This window comes from Meleagris gallopavo, chromosome 1 (genome assembly GCF_905368555.1).
Source record: "Meleagris gallopavo chromosome 1, MGAL_WU_HG_1.1, whole genome shotgun sequence".
In the NCBI taxonomy this organism is placed as follows: domain Eukaryota; kingdom Metazoa; phylum Chordata; class Aves; order Galliformes; family Phasianidae; genus Meleagris; species Meleagris gallopavo.
This window is the reverse complement of record NC_139404.1, coordinates 165,873,590-165,884,095: the sequence shown is the minus strand read 5'-3', so window position 1 is coordinate 165,884,095 and position 10,506 is coordinate 165,873,590. Positions and strand designations below refer to the sequence as shown.

The 10,506-nt window shown below is 45.2% G+C and overlaps 1 protein-coding gene across 1 annotated transcript in view; it reads left to right on the top strand.

Moving 5' to 3' along the window:
- Positions 1–751: 751 nt before the first annotated feature.
- Positions 752–10,506, top strand: part of LCP1 (lymphocyte cytosolic protein 1) — a 44,670-nt gene continuing 34,915 nt past the window's right edge. The window contains exon 1 of the mRNA XM_019612149.3: positions 752–870. The gene's annotated coding sequence lies outside the window, so the exon portion shown is untranslated. The remainder of the gene's footprint in view (positions 871–10,506) is intronic.

Sequence of the window (10,506 nt, the reverse complement as noted above, 5' to 3'; positions counted from 1 at the left end):
GAGGAACAGAAAAAACCTCAACGCAGCTGTGTCCTGCTCTAACATGGCCAAATAGCAGGAACGCTTTCGGATGGTCCACCTGATCCTGTCAAGGCTGCAGACCCTGACATGGCCACCTAAGGCACTGCTCCGCAGCTTCCCAGCTCTGACACTACCACACACCCAGGCCAGAACCACTGAGGGTTTCAAACTAAAAGAGGGAAGATTTAAATATTGGATATAAGGAAGAAATATTTTACAATCAGGGAAGTGAGGCAGTGGCACAGGTTTCCCAGAGAGGTGGTGGATGCCCCATCCCTGGAGACACTGAAGGTCAGGCTGGAGGGGCTCCGAGCACCTGATGTGGCTGTAAGTGTCCCTATTCATTGCAGGAGAGCTGGACTAGACAAACTTTAAGGGTCTGCAGCTGTCTCGCTGCACGTGGGATCTGAGGTGCCCTCTTACCAAGCTTGCTAGGAAACTCACCCTACATCTACCTCGCCTGGAGCAGCATTCCCCACCCTGCCGAACGGCACAGAGCAGCGGGAGAGCCCAATTTCCTTCTTCCCCCACCCGCACCGTAAACCCCCGTTCCCTCTCGCGCCACTCCCGCCAACCGCCTCCTCAGTCAGCAGAGTCGCGGAGACCGTGGTCACATTGCTTTGGGGGCGTGGCCTAGACAAGGGGGCGTGGCCACGATGATATGTAGGCGTGATCACACCGATTTGGAGGCGTGGCCAAGCTGAGAGGGGGCGTGGCCAAGCGAAGACGGGCGGGGCCCACGTGTCGCGGCCCGGCGCGGAGCGGGTGGTAGCAGGCGGAGGGGTTGTGGCATCCCGCCCGCCCCGCGCCGGGTACCGGCACCGCCTGTTGCAACGTGCTTCCTCGCTGGTAATTATCCTCGCGCCGCTGGTTTCTTTTGATTTATTATCATAATTAAAAGCTACATTTCCCCCGGGGAGAAAAAAAAAAAAAAAAAGGAATAAAAGAGCGACCCGCGGCCGCTTGTACGGGTAGGAGCCGCTGCCGGATCCGTGCGGCTCGGTGCGGGGTTAACCGAGGGCGTGCGGGGACCGGGGCCGGGTGGTAGGGCTGGGGGCTCAGCCCCGGTGCGAGAGCGGTGTGCGGTGGCGGTGCGCTACGGGTGACCGGAGCTGGTGGAAAAGTCAGCTGTGAGGGACACTGAGGTGCGGGCTGAGGGCAAACGCTGCTGGCAGCTCTGTTGGACGGGAGTGGGTTTGGGGAGTGATGAGTACACTCTCGTGCCATCGTTCTGTGTCCCATACCGCCTCAGCCATACTTTGAAATCTCAGGGTTTGTTCTTTACGTTCCTTTTCATCCACAGAGTCCCCCAAAAGACAACTCCTTTATAAGCAGTGTTTGTTTGGAGAATATCTGAAGGTCGTTTCTTTGACTCGCTCTGGAAGTGGAGAGAAGCTGTTTGCATGTTGCAGATGACTCTGCTGTTTGTCCCCTGCCTGCAAGGTTATAACGCTTTCTCCCCAGACTGGCAGCAATCGATGTCCCTCCCTGCATTCCCTCTGCTTCTGCTCCTCCCTTGTGCATGGGTAAGGGTCACTGAGGGGCGTAGGATGAGGGGAAAATTCAGATCTCCTACAAATGAAACCGTGTAAATGAAATCAAAGGTATGGCCGCAACCCGCATAGCAGACGCCAGAGGGAATTATTTATGTGAGGCAATGAGGCATTTACATTCATTTTATGTAATCATCACTCAAGGATCAATACCGTGCCCGAGTGATTCATTTGATTGTTTGTTCCCGTGCTAAGCATTGCAAGATTAAAAACAGAGCGTCACAGCTCAGAGATACCTCTGAAATCCGCAACATCAGCTCTCCTATGTTGGGCTATGAGCTGATTGGGGCAGGACCCACTGTGTCACCATCTCTGCACAGCAGTGACATTGATGTCCCATGGAGGTGTGGCTACCAGGGACTATGGGTGATTGGTGAGAACCCTCTGTAACTCCATCCCGATGCTCTGCGAGAGGTGGGATGGGGTGACTGATGGTACCTTTGGGTCAAGTAGGACCAGAGCAGGCACCTGGGACTGGGAATACATGAAAGTGATGCCCTTGAGGAAGCGTAGCAGCATAACAGAAGGAGACCGGAGTCCTCCTACTGAAATCTTCTATTTGTGTTGGTGCTGTTGATAACACGGCACTGGTCTGCGGTCTTCCCTTTGTAGGATTTGGTGAGCAGCAGTAGGTGTAATTAAACAGGCCTGTGCTAAAATGTGTACTTCCTGTTCAGCTGAGTGCTGACTTGAACAGGGTCTGTTGTTGGCTGAGCCCCACCGCACCAGGTGTTGTGGGGGTGAGCCAGTGGTGCGGGTGATGATGGCACTGTGGCAGTTCAGCCTAACAAGGCTCTGGCTGGACGGAACCTTTTGGGTAGGTGCTGGTTGCATGGATGGTGTCTGTTAGCTGCTTCCACAGTGATCATCACAGATAACCACCAGTTTTTTCTCTTGAACATAGGGTCCTTCATCAGAAATTATATTATTTTCCTTCTTATTGCAGAACCCACACTTCAGTTTTGAGGCTGGGTGAGATGAGTACCAATCAAGTACCAGTGTGGGTTACCAAAACAAAGTGATATAATCAGAGAAAATTCTAGACTAGCACAATGGAAGTCTGCCTGCTGACCTTTAGTGTTGGAGCCATAAGGACTACAAATGGAAACTGACAAAGTTGTAATAGCATTATGAGGCCGACATGAAGGATTGTTTTCTAAATTGTTGGTGTAGTGTGCATAGGAAACATTTGCTGCTTTTCTCTTTGTATTTTGCTTTTCACAAGCTCTCCCTGGGCTACCTGTGAACAGACGCCCATCCCAGCCACCTCTGGTGTGCTCCAAATTTGGTCTTGCTTGGGGACGTGAGTGTTAGGGAGTGGAAATAATGTCTGTATAAATGTCTGCTATATGTAGGCTTCCTCTTTTCCTTCCCCCTGTCTGTGATCTGGTGACCCTTCATATTTGCCGTGCTTGACAGAAGGCAACAGTGTACGCTTGTGACTCAAAAAGTCAGCAGTATCCTGGCCTGCATCAACAGAGAGGTGGTCAGTGGGAGGTGATTGTCCCCCTCCATTCTGCCCTTGTCAGGCCCCATCTGCAGTACTGGGTCCAGGCCTGGGGCCCCCAGTACAGGATGGATACAGAGCTGTTGGAGTGGGTCCAGAGGAGGGCCACTAAGATGATCAGAGGGCTGGAGCACCTCTCCTCTGAGGAAAGGTTGAAGAGTTGGTTTTGTTAAGCTTGGAGAAGAGAAGGCTCCAGGGAGACCTCATGGCAGTTTTCCAGTACTTAAAGGGAGCATATAAGCAGGAAAGGGACTGAACTTTATAACAATCTGATAGTGATAGGACAAGGATTATGGTTTTAAACTAAAAGAGGGGAGGTTTAGATCAGATACTAAGGGAAATTTGTTTTACTCGGTGGGCTGTGAGGCACTGGGACAGGCTGCCCAGAAAATCTGTGGGTGCCCCATCCCTGAAGGCACTCAAGGTCAGGTTGGATGGGGCCCTTGGCAGCCTGAGTTGCTGGGTAGCACTGCCCATGGCGGCGGCTGGAACTGCATGGGTTTTAAAGTCTTTTCTGATCCAAACCATTCTATGATTCTGTGATTTTTGGGTGATACTGCATGGAGCCAGGAGTTGGACTTGATCCCTGTGTGGGTCCCTTCCAACTCAAGATATTCTGTGATTCTATGATTTTGGCTGGGAATAGTCATACATATGAGCTAAAAAAGCATGCATGCTTTTACATCAGAGAAGCCTCCTTCCTTGAAACGTTTCATTTTCACATCATCCACTGAGCAGGAGATGTGGGGAGATGACTCCTGAGATCCCTTTTTATCGACATATCTGCAGTCTTTTCTTCTCAGCCTGTGTATACTGGGTACTCTAGGATGGAAGGGCATGGTTAAAACTTGTATCATCATCTTTGGGACAGCAGAATGACAGCAGATACCTTCCACATTACACTGATGTCAGTGAATCCATAAATTTTTGGAAAAAAGGTCACTATGATTTCTGGAATTGACTTTCCCAAAGACAAAGCACAGTAAAACTGCAGTCAAAAGATAATTGTTTCAAAGACTTCAGTATTTTACAAAATAGCTTTGTTCCTGTAAACAGAAATAGTTGTGTTTCCTATCAGAGGATTTTCTTCCCTCAGTACAGTTCCTGTCATCTTCCTGTTATGTTGCTTAATCTGGAAATAAAGCAGTCTTCTAAACTTCTCTAAATGTATAATTTATTCTTCTTTTTTAACAAACATTACCATGTTGGAATGGAATTGTTTATCTCTGCCAATGGCAATATATATATATTATATATATATAGGGGAATATATTTTATATATATAGGGGAATATATTTTATATATAAAGCCAGTGTGCTGTGTAAGAGTGGAACTGAGTGATATTATTTTGTACTGAGGAAAGCGTGTAGCTGAAAAAGTGCAAGAGCTGCTGTTTTTTGTTTTGTTTTGTAGTTGTTTTTTTTTCATAGTCTTATGCACAGATCATGTTAAATAGCAAAGATGCAAAAAGCAGCAAGTATCTTCTGTTATGGAGAAGTTTCAAGTTGAATCATTGAAGACATATCTAAGATTAGGTACTTCTTTGTTTCAGGATTATGAAAAGCTACATGAGAACATTCTCCAACTTTTTTTATAAACAGAAGTTTCTGGATGACTGGAAAGTTGTCAATATAGTTTTTCTTCTGTTGCTTATGGGAAAAAATTGAAAGATGAGGTTTCAGTGGATCTTCTAGGCAAACGCTTCTTAGCATTTACAAGAAAATAAATCATTTAAGCCATATGTTGAAATGTCAATTCGAGCTTTATAGCCTTTTTGAAAATTTGAAAGCATCTGTGCTCCTAAGTGTCAGTAAAATTTTATAGCATTTATGCCTGGTTGTATACCATCGTAGCTTGCTGATGTGCTGTAAGGAGGAATATTAAGTACAGATTGTGATATTTTACTCATGCAATACAAATGCTTGAAAATTTAACTGGTGCTTATTGGTTAAGTTTGGCAAACTATTGTTGATTTTTCCCTGCCACATATATTTGCTGGTTTTATGACCTTATTTTTTTTTATATTTTCACAAATATGACCTTATTTGTGTATCTGGGTTTTCAAAACAAATTGTGGCTTTCAGAGTACCCAGTTTGAGACAGGGAAGTAAGTAAAAACAGAGAAGTCTCTGGAAAATGCTGATCAGTTGCTGTCAAAAAGCTGTACTCTATAAGGTTCCAGAGAACAAAATGCATTAGGCCTTCTGAAAGTTTCTTCTCATAAGTCTTCCATACCTCAACATTCATGATTTTTCACTCAGGATTAAAGCAAATGGCAAAGACTACCCAAGATGCTTGGGGGTACAGAAAGGTCATTTGCGTGTTTGTGACTTGATCAGCTTGGCTTTAATGAACAAAGCTAATCAAAGCTGTGATTAAAACAAGGAGTGTGAACAATATGTTGCAATCTCAAAACATGTTTTTACTGATGAATAAAATGAAGTAGTTCAAGTGTTCTTTTAAAAAAACCTTTGTTTCTCTGCATTAAAAAACACCCAACTTGCCATTTCTCCCAGTGGCTTGGGCTCTGCTCATTAGGAGAGATTCATCCTCACCAGATACTTTCTTGTAACACCTATGCAGTTACTCCTAGGACTAAGATGCTGCTGGCTGGACTGTTATTTACCAGTTTGAGTGGATTTAGGCAAAACCACTGATTGCATTTCCCTTGCTATATGTCTGGAATTGGTGGAAAACATCCTCCTCACTGGTAGACCCAAAGCCAAATGCCTAACAAGTGGGCTGGTTGGGTTAGTCTAGCATAAGAGTGTGGTGCTCTTCCTTTTTACCTGATGGGAGACCTTAGGTGCCATCAAGTGATGAGCCTGGGGCACCTTCTGCCTGTAAGCATGTACCCTCTAAGTTGGACCTCTTGGGTGGTGCAAGGAGACATCAGGGCAGAGGAGTTAATACTGTGCTACTCCCTTCCTGATGAAGTGGGGCTGTCATCCTCTGTGGGTCTCCTGTTCTCATCAAACATTGTTCTTTAGTAATAGCACCAACCATAAAGTCTTTAAAAATAAACTGCATTCAGATATGCGTGTTACTGAGATGCCTGATATTTGCAAAAATTGCTGGCTTTTACATCATACTGAAGGTGTCAATATACACAGGATCTTTGGGACAAATATTTAAAAGTACTGCAAAGGGAAAGTAGTGTTCTGCACATTTTACGATGGCAACCATTTTACAGGATGGGGCAGTACTCAGTTTTGTTATTTTTATGTTACAAATAAAGTTCTTTTATCTTCTGCTTGCCTCAGACAAATTGCTGTGTCAAAAAGAGGTAGTTGGCAGAAAATGAGAAAGGGTTATAGTCAGAGAGAGAAAATGTTCGTACTAAAGATTCTTTAGACTCGCCTTCAATCTCCTGTAAATAAGTGGATAACTGACACGTTTTTCATCTGATTTCTAGTACCAGAAGGAATCAAAATACCATCTCCTGCCTTCTTTTCATTTCATTTATCACTAGTGATACTACGTACATTCCATTTTCAAGCCAACTTAAAGTCCAATGAGGACTGTCATTTCACACTGATTTTCAGATAACCTTCCTGTCTAGCCTTGCTGAACAGCTTTGCATTTGCCTTTGTGTGTAGTTCCCATTTGCATCCCAATACCCAGGCTTCATCAACATCTACTTTCATAATTACACATCCCACACAGACAGGTGGAAAGTTTTGGGCAAGCATAATTTTGGGAGAGGATGTAATGTCTGGTGGCTAAAACACTGTTTCAGACCATGGGATATCACTCTTGCAGACACATACATATATATAAATATATATGATGTGTATATTTTTATACACTAGATTAAAATGCATTAGTCAACTACAGCTAGGTTGCTACCAACATTTGAACTAGTTTGTGTAAGGAGGGACTTGAAGACTTCAACGTTTGTGTAGATGCACATAACCAATGTAGTGGGAGTATTTCCACGAAATGATGGGCAGAAGAGTGCAGCTTTTCCTTAAGTGCTCACTAATTTTGCAAGTGTTGCTTGAAAGACCCGTTGGAAAGATGGCCTTTAGAAAAAGCTGGGGCTTGTGGCTGCAGATACCTGCACGCTGAGAAGGGAGGCTGCAAAGCTTTGCAAGGAGGTTGCAGAACAGCTGGCACACAGGATCTTAGTACATATACAGTTATTTACCTCCCTTTCATTCATGAGTCAGCATCGTTGCAGGGACATACCCTTGGGCATAGAGTAGCTGGAGAATTGTGGTTCACATGTCAGTTGTCCTCATGGTGCCTCATCTGTGCAGCCACTGCCAGAAATGCACCTACAAAGGTGTCATAGGATCATAGAATATCCTGAGTTGAAAAGGACCACAATGATCATCTCATTTCAACCCCCAGCTATGTGCAGGGTTGCCAACCACCAGACCGGGCTGCCCAGAGCCACATCCAGCCTGGCCTTGAATGCCTCCAGAGATGGGGCATCCGCAGCCTCCTTGGACAACCTGTTCTGGGAAAGAAGCTCAGAGTACTCACATCTTGCTGGCATGTGGATGTGCACTTACTTTTAAAATGAAAGATAGCAGCTCTTCAGGAAATGGAGATTACAACATGCAGCTGAAACTTGAGAAACTGTAAACAGGCTGACAGGCTAAATCTAGCCTTTGCATGGGGGGCAAGCCCTCTTGTTCTAACACAATTTGCAAGTCAGAGAGAGCCTCCAGCATGTGGCTGAGGATGTTATTACTGTATTGGTGTGCTGAATGGGAGCATAGTGGATCTTACTTCTCTGTGAAATTTATTCCCTTGAAGTAATTCTCCCACTGTGCTATGCACTGGCGTGGCCTCATCTCGAGCACAGTTTTGGATGCCACAAGACAAGAAAGTCATAAAGCTACTAGAGAGCATCCAAAGGGGAGCTACAAAGATGTGAAGGATCTAGAAGAGAAGACATATGAGGAATGACTGAGGTCCCTTGGTGTGTTCAGCCCAGAGCAGAGGAGCTGAGTTGAGGCCTGATGGCAGCTGCAACTCCTCACAGGAGCAGAGGGGCAGCACTGAGCTCTGCTCTCTGGTGACCAGAATAATTCAATAATATGGTCTGAATTTGGGGTAGTTCTGTGTGGAATCAGGAGTTGGACTCTGATTCTGGTTGGTTCCATGCTCTTATCTGCATGCCCTTCAGTCTTGGCTAGAAAAGATGGTTGAAGTAACAGAAGATGCTTATGCTTTCTTCTTTCCTCCACTCTTTGTGTTCACTGATGATAGTAGCAAGCCATCCTTCTTTGAAGTTCTGTCTATTGGTTATACTTGGTTATGTCCCTCTTGTCTGGGACAATGCAAGCCCTTTGGGGAAGCTTTCTATGTTATCCTCTATCTTCGTTAATCATAGAATCATCATAGAATTGTTTGAGTTGGAAGGGACCCTTAAAGGTCACCTAGTCCAACTCCCCTGCAATGAACAGGGACTCCTACACCTAGACCAGATTGCTCAAAGCCCCTGCAGCTTCACCTTGAATGTCTCCAGGGATAGGGCATCCACCACCTCTCTGGGTAACCTGCTCCAGTGCCTCATTATCCGTATTGTAAAAAACGTCTTCCTTATATACAGTCTTAATTTCCACTCTTTTTGTTTGAAACCATTTCCCCTTGTCCTATAACAGCAGATGCTGCTTAAGAGTCTGTCCCCTTCCTTCTTACAGCCCCCCTTTAGACACTGAAAAGCTGCTTTCAGGTCTTTCTGGAGTCTTTTCTTCTCCACGCTGAACAGCCCCAGCTCTCATATCCTGTCCTTATAGAGGAGGTGTTCCATCCCTTGGATCATTTCTGTAGTCCTGGAATCACAGTGCCTGGTGGCTTCAGAGCTGTCTTGCAAACCCGCCCTAGTCACAAAGAGAAGCAAACCTGAATATCCAGGAGCATTCTGTTAGAAAAAAATCCTTGCTGCATTAGAATCATAGAATCATAGAATCACAGGGTTGGAAACGACCTATAAGATCATCTAGTCCAACTGTCCTCCCATTACCATTGGTACCACAAGCACTAAACCATATCTCGCAGCACCTCATCCAGACGCCTCTTGAACGCTGCCAGGGACAGCGACTCCACCACCTCCCTGGGCAGCCATTCCAGTGCCTGACCACTCTGAGAGAAAAAGTTTTTGTTCGTGTCTAACCTAAACCTCCTCTGATACAATGTACGGCCATTTCCTCGGGTTACCTATTTCCCATTCCTGTATGCAAACTTGAGGTGTTGGGAGGATGGTTGACATGATAGATGAGGGAAAGCTCCTTAAAGCACTCTCAAGGTTATGCTCAGCCCTGCATGTTTCCCTAACATGTCCTACAGGATGGTTTCACACTATATTGCACAGTCCTAGTGTTGTCACCCTGATTCCCACTATGCAGTGCTTATGCTTTCAAGCATTGTCTAGTGCTGGAATGCCAGGCAGCCAGGTGTTTCCAGCTGTATTTCCTAAAGACAGTGGGAATTCCAGGCCAGCAGCTCACAACTCAGAATGTCTTGAGGCCATTTTTGTCCCTGGGTGGGTAATGTGTCTCTCTGTACCTAGTGCTTGCTCAGAGCAATGTCCCAGCCTTCTTCCTTCCCACTGCTCTTCTAGGCAGGTAACTTTGAACAAATATCTGCTTCCTGGTCACAAGCATACAAGCAAAATAAAGTCAACACAAAGATGCTAAAATTCACCAACTCTGTACCCTGCTCTTAATGCTGGCTGAGCACCCCTTTGACATTCTCACTAATCTTCCTTTTACTTTTGACATACTTAAAAGTTATCTTTTTCCTCCTTTGCAAGGTTTAGCTCAAAGTGGGCCCTAGTCTTTTTTGTGGCATCCCTACAGGCCCTGAAAACATTCCTATATTCTTCCCAGGCGGCCAGGCCCTTCTTCCATGTTCATGGACCTTCTTCTTTCATTTTAGTTTATCAGTGAGTTCCTTACTCATCCGTACACAGGCCTCTTTCCTTGATTTCTTACTTGATGAACAAGATGAAATAAATGCAAGGCAAAACTTGGTTTTGCTTATTTGAGATAAGCTAGAAGCGTAAAGGAACTGTAAATGTGTTTTTCTGGGGTTTGAGTTGAAGCAGAACAGCCAAGAGCAGCTGTAATTGGTATTCATGATTACTAGCTCACAAAGAGGTGCAGAAATGTCTCCTCCCTCCCAGGTGTTTTGCCTTCATATTTATCATAGAATCATGGATTCATTACAGTTGGAAAAGACCCTAAGATCATCAAGTCCAACGTCCACCTACCACCAGTACTGTCCAATAAACCATGCCCTTTAGTGCCATATCTACACATTTCTTTGAACATCTCCAGGGATGGTGACTCCACCACCTCCCTGAGCACCTCTTCCAATGCATCACCACTCTTTCTGAGAATAAATTTTTCCTGATATCCAATCTGATTCTCCCCTGGTGCAACTTAAGGCCATTCCCTCTCATCCAGT